The following is a 13,105-nucleotide window of genomic DNA, read 5'->3' on the forward strand; positions in this document are numbered from 1 at the left end:
TTTTATTTAACATCTTCTGTAAATCCAGAATCGAAACTGTTAGATAAAAACATCTTACAAAGAAATCTAGAGTTTTTAATCTTCAAGGTCTCAAGATTCATTGAATTGTATTTAGCAGCTCGTTATGTTAATGCTATAAAGCATTTGTTTAAAATAATTCATTCGGAATTTGTTCCTGATAAGAACAACCAACAAAGCCAAAACAATTTTCCATTGCAGATTAGGCTCGATGTTTAATAAACACAGAATAATAAAATTAATTAATAACAATTTATTGCCTACTTTAATTGCGAATTTATGTTAATTTATGATGAACGATTCAAAAGAATTTTAAACGGACTTACACCACAAAGGTTCATTAACTGATGATTGTTTCGTTCCGTTCTGCAACTTACAGAAATGATTTCTGTTTGTAGAATCATAGATTACACACCCAGCAATAAATAATTATTGTTTAATTATTGTGATATCGTGTACACACGGCGTATCAGAATGTCAGCAACTGGTCGCTTTATGATATTTTGTTTATTTAGTAGAGCAAAAACTAGTGGTATAATAGATATAGAAATAGATCTAGAGCATGCGGGTCCCAAATCGCCCAAAAATAAACCGTCATTTTTGACATTTGTTGTGTTTCGACCTACCTCAACGTGCGGAAGCGCCGCGACGCCGTCCAATCGGGCGGAATCCATCACAATCGCAAAAGAAAAAGAAGAGAGCAGAAGACACCACCGATTTACGATTGCTGGTCGATCCTCTTGCAAATAGTCGGTAACACTGGTCGATGTTTTTTGTTTTGATTTGGCCTGGCCCGGGTTCCATGTTGGGCAGAAATTCGTCGGCCATGTTGGGATATCGACCAACTAGAACTGGCGGCTACGCCCTGATGTCATTGTCTCTTTGTGCTTAGGGCTATTGTTGAGGTGTCCCCATGACTGTCTGCGACTTCGGCTCGGGTAAGTCCAGCTGGTGCCGAAGGGTGCCGCAGGTCGCGCTTTTGCTTGCCGATGTGGAAATTAGCGCCTATCGGGCATCTCTTTGTTGGAGGTGCCGCGCGATAACGAAAGAAATAACGCGACGTCGGGGGTGGACGGGGTGCGGCTGCCGATGCGGAAATATTCAAACTTGCAACTATTTCGCAATTGCTCGACCCAGTTCTGGTCCATCTGGATGGGATGGGATTCCCGACAAAATCCGGGAGCGGCGGGCGTAAATGAACGCGCTGGAGACGTCTTCCGGGAGATAAAATATCGCGGACGCTGATTCCATTATTAATTATTAATGGGTTTGGATGTTATGTTAACGGCGATGCGTAATTTTATCAGAATTCTGTGGATGGCTCGTTGCTGTAAAATATGGAATGTAAATAGATAATTAATTTGTTCCGTCTCTCTCCTGTCAAGGATCATTTCCTGAATTGGACATTTCATCAGATTGCGAGCGGAGAAAATCTTGTTAATTTAAGATCAAATTTCAAATTTTATAATTTTATTATGTAGACAAGTAGACATTCTGAATGAGAACTAAAATGTGAAGCGTTGCCAAGTTATTTTTCTTTATCTTGTCTCGATATAAATCAGTTGTGTTTTCTTCTTCTTGTCCCGATATAAATTAGTTATTTTTTTCTTTTTCTTGCCTCGATATAAATCATTTTTGAAAAAATGTTTACCTTGATTATTACAAAAACAAATCTAAATATAATAGTTAAGGATTTGTTGCGTTGTGTTTTCGGTAGATTTTTTTTCTCCTCACATTTCACAACCCATTGAACAAAATGTTATTTCCTTTCTCTCCATTTCTACGTCTCGATATCTTCTCCACAATTTTTCCATTTCACATTTTGATGAACTAGAATAACTAGATGATTCGGTATATTCTTACTTCAACTTTTTTTTTCTCATCATCTCTTCCTCCTAGAATTATTGCAGTAATTTTTCTAATCATCGTTCTTTATTATATTCCTTTTGGATACTTTTGTGATGTTTTTCTCTTTTCAGAATAATAATTTTTATTTGTTTTGTCATTTTTGTCATAATATTTCTCTTTGCGCTTTTAACTCTTCTGCTCTCTCTGTTTCGCGTTAACGGGTCATCTTATTGTCATTGTATTTAATACCATTTCTTTTCTTTTTTCAAATCTTCACCTTCTGTTGCTTCTTTTCCTTTTTCGCACACTTTACATATTTTTCCTTATTGCATCCTTCATTCTTCAATGTTTCTTCCCCTTTCAAGCTTCTCTTCCTTTTACTCTACACTTACAGTCGCGAGCAATAAATTTTGATCGTCAAGGTCATTCTTTGACGCAATCAAAAATGCTCCATTGTAAAACAGTCGTAAATATCATAACCTATCATCATTGTATGACATTAATTGTCATTTTTTTCTCAATTTTTTGACACTTTGTTACGTGGGGATAATCAGGGAGGGAAATGTTTAAATTTGTAACAACCTAACCAAATTTTGAAATGACATTGACGACCAAAATTTATTGCTCGCGACAGTACATCTGCGAATTTTTTCTCTTTTCTTGAAATGGTCATTAAATCTGTGGGGTTCTTTCCTTCCTTATTCTCTCTTTATTACCTACATTTTACTTTCAGAATAATTTTTCCATTTATTTTTTTATTGTCCATCTCGACGCAATTCTCACATCCTTGTTCTTTCTCTCTTCTATTTTCATTTTTCCTTTCTTCCAAATTTTCTTTGTTTAGGCGTCTATTAATTTTTAATAATCTACATCTCCGCTTTCCACCCTGTTCTTGTTTTTTAAATTGTTTTTCTCGTTTATCTCTCTTTCTCTCTACTACCCTCCATATTTTCCTTTACTGTCTCTCTTCTACTTCTATTTATTTATTATTTTACTCACACGTCACACCCTCTTCCTCTCTTCAATATTCCATATTTAATTTTCACTCTCACTGTTTGAATTTTTTTCATTTTCTTTATTTACGCTTTTACCAATTTTCTATATTCTTTTCACTCCCCTTTTCCTTTTTTCCTCTACTTATCTTTCCCCTTCATTCTCTCTCTCTCTCCTCTCTCTCTCTGTCTTCACTTCTACCCTCATTCCCCCCTTTTTTCTTTCTCCTACTTGTACCTTTATTTATACATTGTATAAGTAGATAACTATATATTTTTACGCACGCTACACATTTTCTTTCTCTCTTCTATTTTCAATGTCGAAATTTCGTTCTCATTTTTTCTTACCCTCGTTTTCTCTGTTTGGACGTTTACCCATTTTCTGTATTTTACGTTTCTACTCTCCTCTCTTCTCTTTGTTTTCCTTTTCTTTTCATCCCATTGGAGAGTTTCTTTTTCAATAACCCTCATTTTTGAGTCGGCTTCATGGTTTTCTCCATTTTTCTCCTTTCTTTTTTTTTACTTAAGGAAAATTGATATCTCCGTTTTTGCCATTTATGAAAAAAGTTTTGGTAATTGTTCACTTTAACTACTTCTGGAATTTTCGCGTTTTTTCTGGCTGGACACCCTCAGGGCGTCCTCCCACCATTCAAACCTTGTGCAAATGAATTTTCCTTGCCCTTTAGTTATACAAGACATTGGCGCGACCTTGACGCGACCTTGAAACACAACAAGAGAGAAATAAAAGGCATTTGCACAACGTTTGAATGGTGGGAAACGATCTAGGAGGACACCCTGAGGGTGTCTAGCCAGAAAAAACGCGAAAATTCCAGAAGTAGTTAAAGTGAACAATTACCAAAGTTTTATTTTAAATCCTCATTTTTTTTATCTTCTTATGAGTTTTCTACTTTATATGTTGCTCGCTTTTTCTCCCTCCTCCTCTTCCTCCTTCGTCTGTACTCTGATTGTTTCTTCATTCTCCTTTTTGTTTTTCCTATTTCGTACATTTTACAATTTTCTTTTTTATCCCCAATCGTTTTCACGTCTTCTTCTATTTCTCTTCAATCCACTGACATTAAAATTAAATCTTATTCTAATAAAATGTTTCCCTTCTCCCCTGCCACTCCGCCTTCTTCTGATTAATAATTTTAAATTACAATCTTTTTCTGCATTTTCGCATTTCAAGGTAGTTTTGTGAAAAAAATCCCCCGAGATTCCTCCACCGATCAAAACAAAAGTGTCAATCAACAAGTGGATACTTCCAGCACAGGACAGATCAAGTTTTTCAGATGCTAACACAACTCACCGAAACGATTTTCCCGGAAAATTATTCCGGCTTCCTGCTTCTATTTAAATAAAAAAACCGTCTGGATCAACCAGTGCAAATACGTCTCTGACACAACAGCACAGTTGATTGACTCGGAATTAAAGCGTGGGCGAGATTATCTAATTTCTCATTTAAACAATTCCTTATAAATAATTCATTCGCTGCTGCGGTACGATAAACGGGCCTCATTATGTAAAAAACAAGAATTCCACTGTTTCGTTTGTGTTTATTCACAACTAAGTACCACTCCCGTGAACTCACAACGACTCCAATTTTTACACTTCCATTCACTAATTGCAATAAAAATAACACTGTTGCGTAACGAGGCGTACCACGCAGTACCCATTAAATCATGACGTCCATTCCACTTTATCGTGGACGATTGAGCGAATTAATAGTGCATGTTTTTTTTGGTAAATTCGTACAAATTTCGCCGATTTGTTCGGAGCGTTCGACGTAAAACGGACACATAAAAAGAGCAATAAAGATACCGGAGTACCGAGCAAAAATGGATTAGAGATATCTCGTTAATGTGTTTTTAAATGCAAGGACGAAACCGAAGTGAGAATCCTTGCGGGGCCGTAAAAAATAACCGACTGTCTCACACTCAAGGGCAGTTTCTAACGGCCGCAACCCTTTTATGGGCGCTGTATTTCTGTTGGAGGACACTCTGTCAAAGGCACGAGGTGGTCTCAAATTCCGGGGTTTTATTGCACACAACCGTGGGTGCATTGTTTCGCGAACACACTGTACTCGAGGGTGTGTGACGATTAAAATGTCGAAGGGACGACTTCCAGTCCAGTTTTTATCTAAATGTGTGTTTTATTCCAGAGCGTAAACGTCAGCAGGAGTGTGTTTACATGGGTTTAAGAGCCATTAAATATCGTGTCTATCCATAAAGTGTCGAAAGGTCTTGGGAGCTTTCGCTGGTCTAGATTGCATTGGAGCTTTACGACCCCCGAAAAAATTCTAGCCGAGTTTTGTACGATTTTTAATTAAATTGGCTTGCCCCGAGCTAATTCAGGCTAACTGGTACAATGTAGGGCACGTTCTAATAATCTAGGGCTAAGTACCCTTAAAAGTTGCAACCTCATGGTTTTAATCCCCCATTTTCCACCGGAATCGCATATGATAACGACGAGCTGTTCACCACCCTTCCGTGCCGACGACGTTTAATCAGCAATTTCCAATTAGTGCACGAGAAAGCTCCGGCAAAAGTGCACCGTTGCATTTTTGCGAGCTTTGCATTTTCCCGAGTACCTGGAGCCGCCCCCGACGGTACGCCCCAGTACCGCTAATAATAGCGTTCGACGTCAGCCGCTTATTTATATTCCCGTTTTACGAGCTCGCATCCCCGTCTAAAAATAGAAAACTTTCCACCCCGGGCGACACGTGACCGCCACCCTCGGAGGTTTGCGAGAGGGCGGAGAGATGTCGCCGGGCTGCGGAGTATCGAGCGAGTGGTATCGAACGCCGCCGCCAGGTTTCGGCGCCAGATTCGAACGGGGAGGTCGTAAATCGCGACGGAGTTGTGGCGGCGGCGGCACAAAGAGAGGTCGATGGGAATCAGGTTTGTTGGAGAAAATGTGGAACTGTCGCCTGGGATTATCATAATTTAGCGGAGATTATGGCGGGGGTCGTGCCCGGCTGGGACTATTTAAGGCGGTTTTTATTCACGAATTTATTTCCTCTTTCGTATCAATACATCAAACGCAGTTTATGGCATGCTTTAAAGGCATAAAAACGTACACGGGAAATTTATTGCATGTTATCTCTATGGGTTTATCACTAGTTATTTATTGTTTTTATGTGCAGTTTCGCGGGATAATGGGCTTTTAATTACCGGAAAAAAATTGTGAATCGCAGCTGGAAAGCTTCTGTCGTCCGACGATCAAAGAACAACAACAAACAAGATTCGGAATTTTTTACTGCTCGGTTTACACATCAGCATATTTCCACGGATTTCATAAAAAAAATTTAACCAGTCCAGATTCGTAGAAATACTTGATTTTTTCCGGACCGAGCTGAACAGACCTTCCCAACTGAAGCTCCGAAAGAATGACACAAAACCAGGGTCCTTCTCCCCAGGCCATACCTGCACATTAAAAAACATCTCTATCGGAGCACAGATGGCACTAGTTCCAGATTACAACCTTTGGTATATTTCCCCAACAACCAACAACAAATGCAAACACGGGGATTTCATTTTTACTCTTTACGAAAAAACAGTCACCGAAAGAATTCTGGTTAAGGTGTAAAATAAAATAAAAATAATAATCCACAACAGATGCAAAGAAAATATGAATCATTACAATTATCAGTTTGGTTGTAGTAAGTTGCTGCGAGCATGCTTAATTGATCTGTACCTACATGACAGATTTTGTCATTTTATTTAAATAACAAATAAAATATTTGGTCCTGGTTTGTCGAAAATCACAACCATTAGCCCAAATAATATTGTTTCATTTTTTTCTAGTTCCTGTGGTTTTTTGTTAGAATTAAAAAGTCTGAAAAAAAACATGGAGGATTTATGACTGAAATCATCATTGTCTGGGTGCAGTAAGGTGTTGCAAGGAGGTTTGATTGATCTGCAGTTGTATGATTTTGTTACATTTTTATCAAATAACAAATAAAATGTTTTGTTTAAATATATTTCCCTCATCTCATTCTTATCCTAGTCCCTGAAAAATATTATCTTGCCACGTTAATAAAATTATAGCCGTTTTTCAAAGATTTTGTGGTTTCATAATGTCTTTATTCGATCATTCTGAATTTTATGTCAACCAAACACATACTTCGAAAATAGAAAATTTTCCATGTTATTGATTTTTATCGGTGGTAAAACATTGATTCTTTAAAAAAAAAAAAAATCCGAGGATGAAATATTTTGAGTGATTTATTAATTTTAGTTACTCTAGCGATAATGTATTTGTCGTTGCATAAAAGCTTACAAAAAAATAAAATATGGAAATGGAAGATTTATCATGAAGCAATGCAATTGACAGAAATTATCACTATCTGGGTGTAGTAAATTATTGCAAACATGCTCGATTGATCTAAAATCTTTATGAATCAGTGTTTTAAAGGCGTTATGATTATTTTATCTTCCGTAAAAAAATAGCTAATGATCACAGGACTGAAATTGTTAATATTTGATTGTAGTCTGTTATTCCAAGCATGTTTGTGTTACGTAAAATTATGATATTCTGAATTAATTGTTGTAAATCTCACTTATAACCTTTCTTAAACGTAGTTATAATCCGTTTCAAAATCAAAAATCCACCACCTGTTGAATTATGTTGACAGAAAAAAAATCCCTAAAATAAGCTTCATCTTTTTGGGTTGGTCCAAAATTCCGTCAAAATTTGACATTTAATTATTGAGTTTATTTACGTAATCCAAAATAATTATTATGTATAGAAAGGTTGTAACTACTTAATCGTACCTTTTGAGTGAAACAATAAAATGAGAATAAAAAAACACGATGAACTACGACCAAAACGACGGTCAACAGTTTTCTTTCATAACCCCACTTTTTTCTGACACTGCAAACACACTAAAAACAAAAGTTGGCGACGTTGTCGGTTGTATTTTCGAGGTAGAATGCAGTGTTGGTGGATTTTTGATTTTGAAACAGATTATATGTGGAGTTTTTATTTTCATTTTAATATTTGTTATTTTACTAAAACAATTGTAACACCTATATTTAAAATTGTATTGATTGTCAACCACTTAGCTACCCTGATGAACCAATATTTGTTGTTACACCAAAAAAAGAATGAAGTAACGAGAGCTCATTTTACAAAATGACTGGAATTATCAATGTATTCTCCTAGTAAACTTTTGCAAGCATGTTTGATAATCTAGAATTGTCATGGTTTGTCGTCACACAAGAAAATAAATTATTGAGACGGAAGATTCTTCTTAAAAAAATGTAAATGACCGAATCTAAGGATGTTTTATTGATTTGCAACTATAATGACGTGTTACAAAGTTGGCTCAGAATATTTCTGTGAATATTTAATCGTCTGGACTGGGGTATTCTTCAAAATATAAAAATATAGAGTTGGAATATTGACCTTGAAAATTTAATTGATCCCAATACTAATCCTTGGTTGTGGTAAGTTAACGCAAACGTGTTTAAGTGTGACAAAGCTCACTTAAAATCCTTTAAACTTTTTATATTTTGTCGAGTTGGATCACTTTCGACCAGAGCAGATCAGCGTAGGGCAGCGTAGAGCTGGTCAAGAAAGAAAAAGCTAATTTATTATTACAAGTCATTGTGGTCCTTATCACACCAGAAATATTACATCGACTTTGTGACTTCCTCTCTGATAGCGATCACATTATCCTGGTCATTTACGAGCAATCGAAAAAAACTCTGCTGCAGCTTGTCCACATAAAGCCCATTAATAATTCCATTAGCCGACACAGGTCGCCATTAAGCTCAGAATAAACGTAATTAATAACATAATTTAATAACGCGATTAGCATAGGACGTCGATCAAAAGTTTTCCAGAATGGCGTTATCTCTCAATCTGGAACTGTGAAATAAACCATTATCTTAACGAATCGATGAAGTGATAAAGATCCCGGAATGTTCCGGGGAAATTTGTGACATCGTAAGCGTGTGTTTGACAGAGGCCATCGTAGATCACTATCAGGACATCGTCGAGGCACCGGAGTCCAGTGTGCCTAACGACCGCAGGGTCACAGTCTTGGGTTTTTTGAGGCGCCGCCGCGACGCTCCCATTCTATTGGCGACGAGTGCATCTGCATCGAGATTTGGGCTAATTAGGAGAGTTTTTATGCGAAGAGAGAAAAATTTATGTGACCGTGTGTTTTTTTTTGTGTAAATAGTAGAAACTAGGCAGTAAAAGTAGTGGATGAGCGGTGCAAATAAAGCAGAAAATAAAGCTGCGTCGCCGTAAATAATAATGTTTAAACATGAGGCCGTTTTCACAAAATTTAGTTCGCATTTATGCCTTTCTGCATGCAAAGCAGCAGATATACGACGAGTCGGGGCCAGTTATTTTAACCTTCCCTTGATAACTAATTTTGCACTTCGTCGCAGATATCGACCAGATCTAAATGTCCACGTCACGCACATGCGAGCTCGTAAAAATGACAGCACGGATTTTTCACCTGTTTGTTTTGGAAAAGTCCCATCCGGTCGGGCCGTAAATAAGTGGATCAATTAGGTGGAGGTTTATCTGTCAATCGGTATTTTCTCTCTGTGGTCGACGTTGTTTTCTTTGCTCTGGTAAACAGTCGATAAGGCCGGGAGGTAAGAGTAATCGTAAAATTTTTTTACTCCGGTTTGAGATGAAAAGTCGCTGATGCGGATATACGGAAGAACAATCAGCCGGATCGGCTTCGTGGGGACGGCGTGGCCTGGGGAATTAGAGGCGGACGTGCGGATGGAGCTCGCAGGGGAGCACAGATTAAAAAGGTGGCGGGTTGGTCAGAGAACAAAAAGATTTGAGGCGTGAGCAGATCGAATGGGATTTAAAAAAAAAAACAAAACGAAAGAAGGTGAGTAGCAGAAGCAATTTAAGGAAGCTAAAAAATCAGAACCTAAAGATTTGATTTTTTTTTGGATTTCAAAAATCTGAAAGATGTCGCAGTGGAAACTGGAAAGCAAGGCTGTTTGTTGAGAGATTTTTTTCGTTGTTGAAAATTTACAATGATGAAGAAAGAGCTGTGGAAGCTTTAAAGGTCTTTCATTCAGTGATAAATGCTTTATTTGCCCTCCAAGCTTTCGGATTCCTAATTGCAAACATAAAAGTACAATTCCAAAAATTAACATCCCTCACCCCTTTCTTTTTCTATCCTTTTCCTCCTCTTCCGTATCTCTTTCATCCATCTTATTTCCCTTCCGTCTTCATTCTGTATTTCTCCCCGTTCCTTTCTCTCCCTCTTTCTCATTTCGATACATCCATTCCACATGTGCTCAGTTGCCTCTCTCTCCTCCTAGCACAGTCTGCACCTTCTTTTCTCTTCTTCCGTCCAATATCTGTTTTCTCTCTCCTCGTTCCCACATCTAAATCTCGCCATCATTTTTCTTCCTTTTGCACTCTCTCCCCAGGTACTCCGGAATTTCCTCTGTCATACACCTCTCATACTTCCTGTGTTACCCTTCTTTCTGGCTTGTCTGTGTCTTTGTCCCTTTCACTCAGCTCCACATTCATCCATCTTCCTTTTGCTCTCGGTCTTTCCACTTCTTCACTGGCATACATACCCGTTTCCCTGACAGTATTTCTCTCTCTCCTTCTTCTTCTTGTGTTTTTCTGTTCTCTCCAGCATTCGGTTAGTATCTCTTCCCTTCAATGCATTTTTTCTTCAAACTTTGCCGCTCTCTTATCAGTCTTTAATTTAGTACATATTTTGATGGGACAAGCAAAGTACATAGTTCAAAGGAAACTGTAAACGAAAAAAAAAATCTAAGGTGTTTAAGAATCTGGAAGGAATTGAGTGCTTGATGTTGATGCAATTGCCTGCTCCAGAGGAGACCAAAAAAAAATGTCAACCTGGAAGATGCAAATTAAGTAGATAAGTACAATGATTCGCGAATCAAATGATTAGTCAAGATCGTTTTTTTTTATCGCGAAGTATCCAAGATTAATATTTTCAAATTTTTTTAGTCTGCTGTCTAAAGCGAAATTCGGTTAATTGTGAAGGAGAAGTGCCAAATTTTTTGCAAAACTACAAAAAAGAATTTTCTGTTGGTTTATAAAATTCTTGTTGTTTTGAGTAATGGGAATTTGAATATTTTGTCTGATTGATCGAGTGAAGAATAAAATCTTCATTCGCAAGAACTAACTTTTAGGGAGAGTTTTTTGAAAGTGTTCTTGATTTAAGTACAGCGCCAAAAATGTGTACATTTTTTTATTGATTTTAAGGAATCACTGTCTATACATTTTGATCTATGAATTATTTGTAAAGCAAATTTCTGTTACGTAGAAAAGCAAAAAATTTTCAAAAAAGGAAACAATTTAAGAATTAGACAATGATGCAAAAATTAGATTTTTGTAATGAAAGTTATAGAGAAACTACCTAATTTCAGAACTACCAAGATTGGCGAAATTTTTCAAAAATGTTTTCGTTGGTTTTAAAAATAGATTTCAAAGCGCAACACAACTGTCCAAAAATAATTTCTAAGAGTTCATAAGTTGAGTGCTGTATGGTGAGAGATTTAATTACATATTATATTCAAGAAATTAAGATTTTCAAAAATATATATTTTGGTTAAAGGAAGTAATAAATTTGTCAACAGTGCCTGTTGTTTTTTCTTTAAAAATGTCCCATTGAAAAACAGAAGACAAGAAGTTGTCAAAATTCAAATTCAAATGTTAGAAATAAATTGATTCGAGGCAGGTGAATTTTTTTATTTTTGAAAAAGTCAAAATTTTGTAATTTGCACAAGATACTAAATTCAGCCAGATTTTGAAGATATTTCGATTTTTGAAAATATTTTTTGATTTTTGAAAATGGAGCACAGAATCCTTGGTGTTTGTCGAGCGTCTTCTATCTTTTTGCTTGAAGAATATCACTCAAATGTGGAAACAACAGTCCCCGAGGCTTTTCTTCACTTTCCACGTAATCTCAGAAAAAAATGTTTCAAAGATTTATCTTGCTTTATAAGTATTCTGCATTAATTTAAAGCAAAACATGTACTGTTTTTAGGTCAAAGTACTCATGTAAGTGCCCTTTACTTGGGTTATGCAACCAGATAAACACAGTAGTTGTCATCCTGCTTGCACCATGTTTGAAACCTTTTTAAATTTTGTTACATGATCATCATTTATGAATAATGAGAATTAAATAATAGTAAAAACAAATTAAATGTATTTTTCAAAGAAACAAATGAATTAATCGAATATAAAGAATGCGTCGTACAGTCTTGAACAAATTTTATGGCATGGATATTTATGGTAGGTGGTTTGGAAGGGAGGTTAAAATAATGATCACGTTTCTATTGTTAATGTTTAATGAAAGTGTTTTTTTTTGTTTGTGAAAATTTGTATCGAGGTGAAAAATGAAAATGAAAATCGTGAACCTCCCTCTGCGGTTGAACGCCCCTCTCCCGGTTAAGCACAATGTTAAAACAGTTCCGTCTTCGGCAATTTATCATCCCTACTTCCTCTCGTGTTTATGATAATATTGTGTTGTGCGATGACAGTTGAGCAATATCGTCTGTCTTGTACGCATGGCAAGCTACGATGTTAGCACACATTGTCACGATTGTGAGGATCCGTCAGAGCCAGACACCAAATGACGGACGCAATGGGGCTGTGGATGACACCGTACTTAGTAAAATAACCACAAAACGGTCATTTACAGTTTTATGACATCTTTCAGAGCCGCCTTCGCCCAGATTTTATCTCGGAAGCGGGCAATGTGAAAAGCGAGGTGGTAGCCTTATTTTATGATCAGTGAATGTCATAATGATACGGAACGCGGTGCTCTCTTTTATGCCCGTGTATAAATGAATTGCAAAGCACAATCAAATTACCTGCGGCGACGATCAAATCGTCAACGACGGTATGCCCTGCTTGCCGAGATCGATACCGCGATTTGCATAACGATGGCCGATCGTTAGGTGAAGGCAGAGGGGGCGGCTCGCTTTTGCCCACTCGACGTAAGTGCCGTGACCAGAGCCCCGCAGATGGGGGCAGAGAGATCAATCGCCGTCCCCAAATCCTCTGCCGTCTACGTGTCCACAGGCGCACCCCGCACGCAAAAAGAAAAAAGTGCAATGGTGCTAAATTGTTTCGATTTGATTTTTTACAACGAAAGAAAAAGTTAGTGCCGTTACGGTGACGAGATTTATGGGGTGGACATTTGTCCGGTTAGTTAACTGAAAAACCCTTTCTCCTTTCATAGATTTACGATTCTTTTTAAACTTTTATGGGGTGGG

The 13,105-nt window shown here is 37.2% G+C and overlaps 1 long non-coding RNA gene across 1 annotated transcript; it reads left to right on the forward strand.

The window, feature by feature from the left end:
• Positions 1–508: 508 nt before the first annotated feature.
• On the forward strand, positions 509–6,837 carry LOC138135871 (uncharacterized). The gene is made up of 2 exons (XR_011161113.1): positions 509–956; positions 6,001–6,837. It is a non-coding gene; the product is annotated as an uncharacterized lncRNA (long non-coding RNA).
• Positions 6,838–13,105: the final 6,268 nt, after the last annotated feature.

The sequence above is a fragment of the Tenebrio molitor genome, chromosome 7 (genome assembly GCF_963966145.1).
Source record: "Tenebrio molitor chromosome 7, icTenMoli1.1, whole genome shotgun sequence".
NCBI lineage: Eukaryota > Metazoa > Arthropoda > Insecta > Coleoptera > Tenebrionidae > Tenebrio > Tenebrio molitor.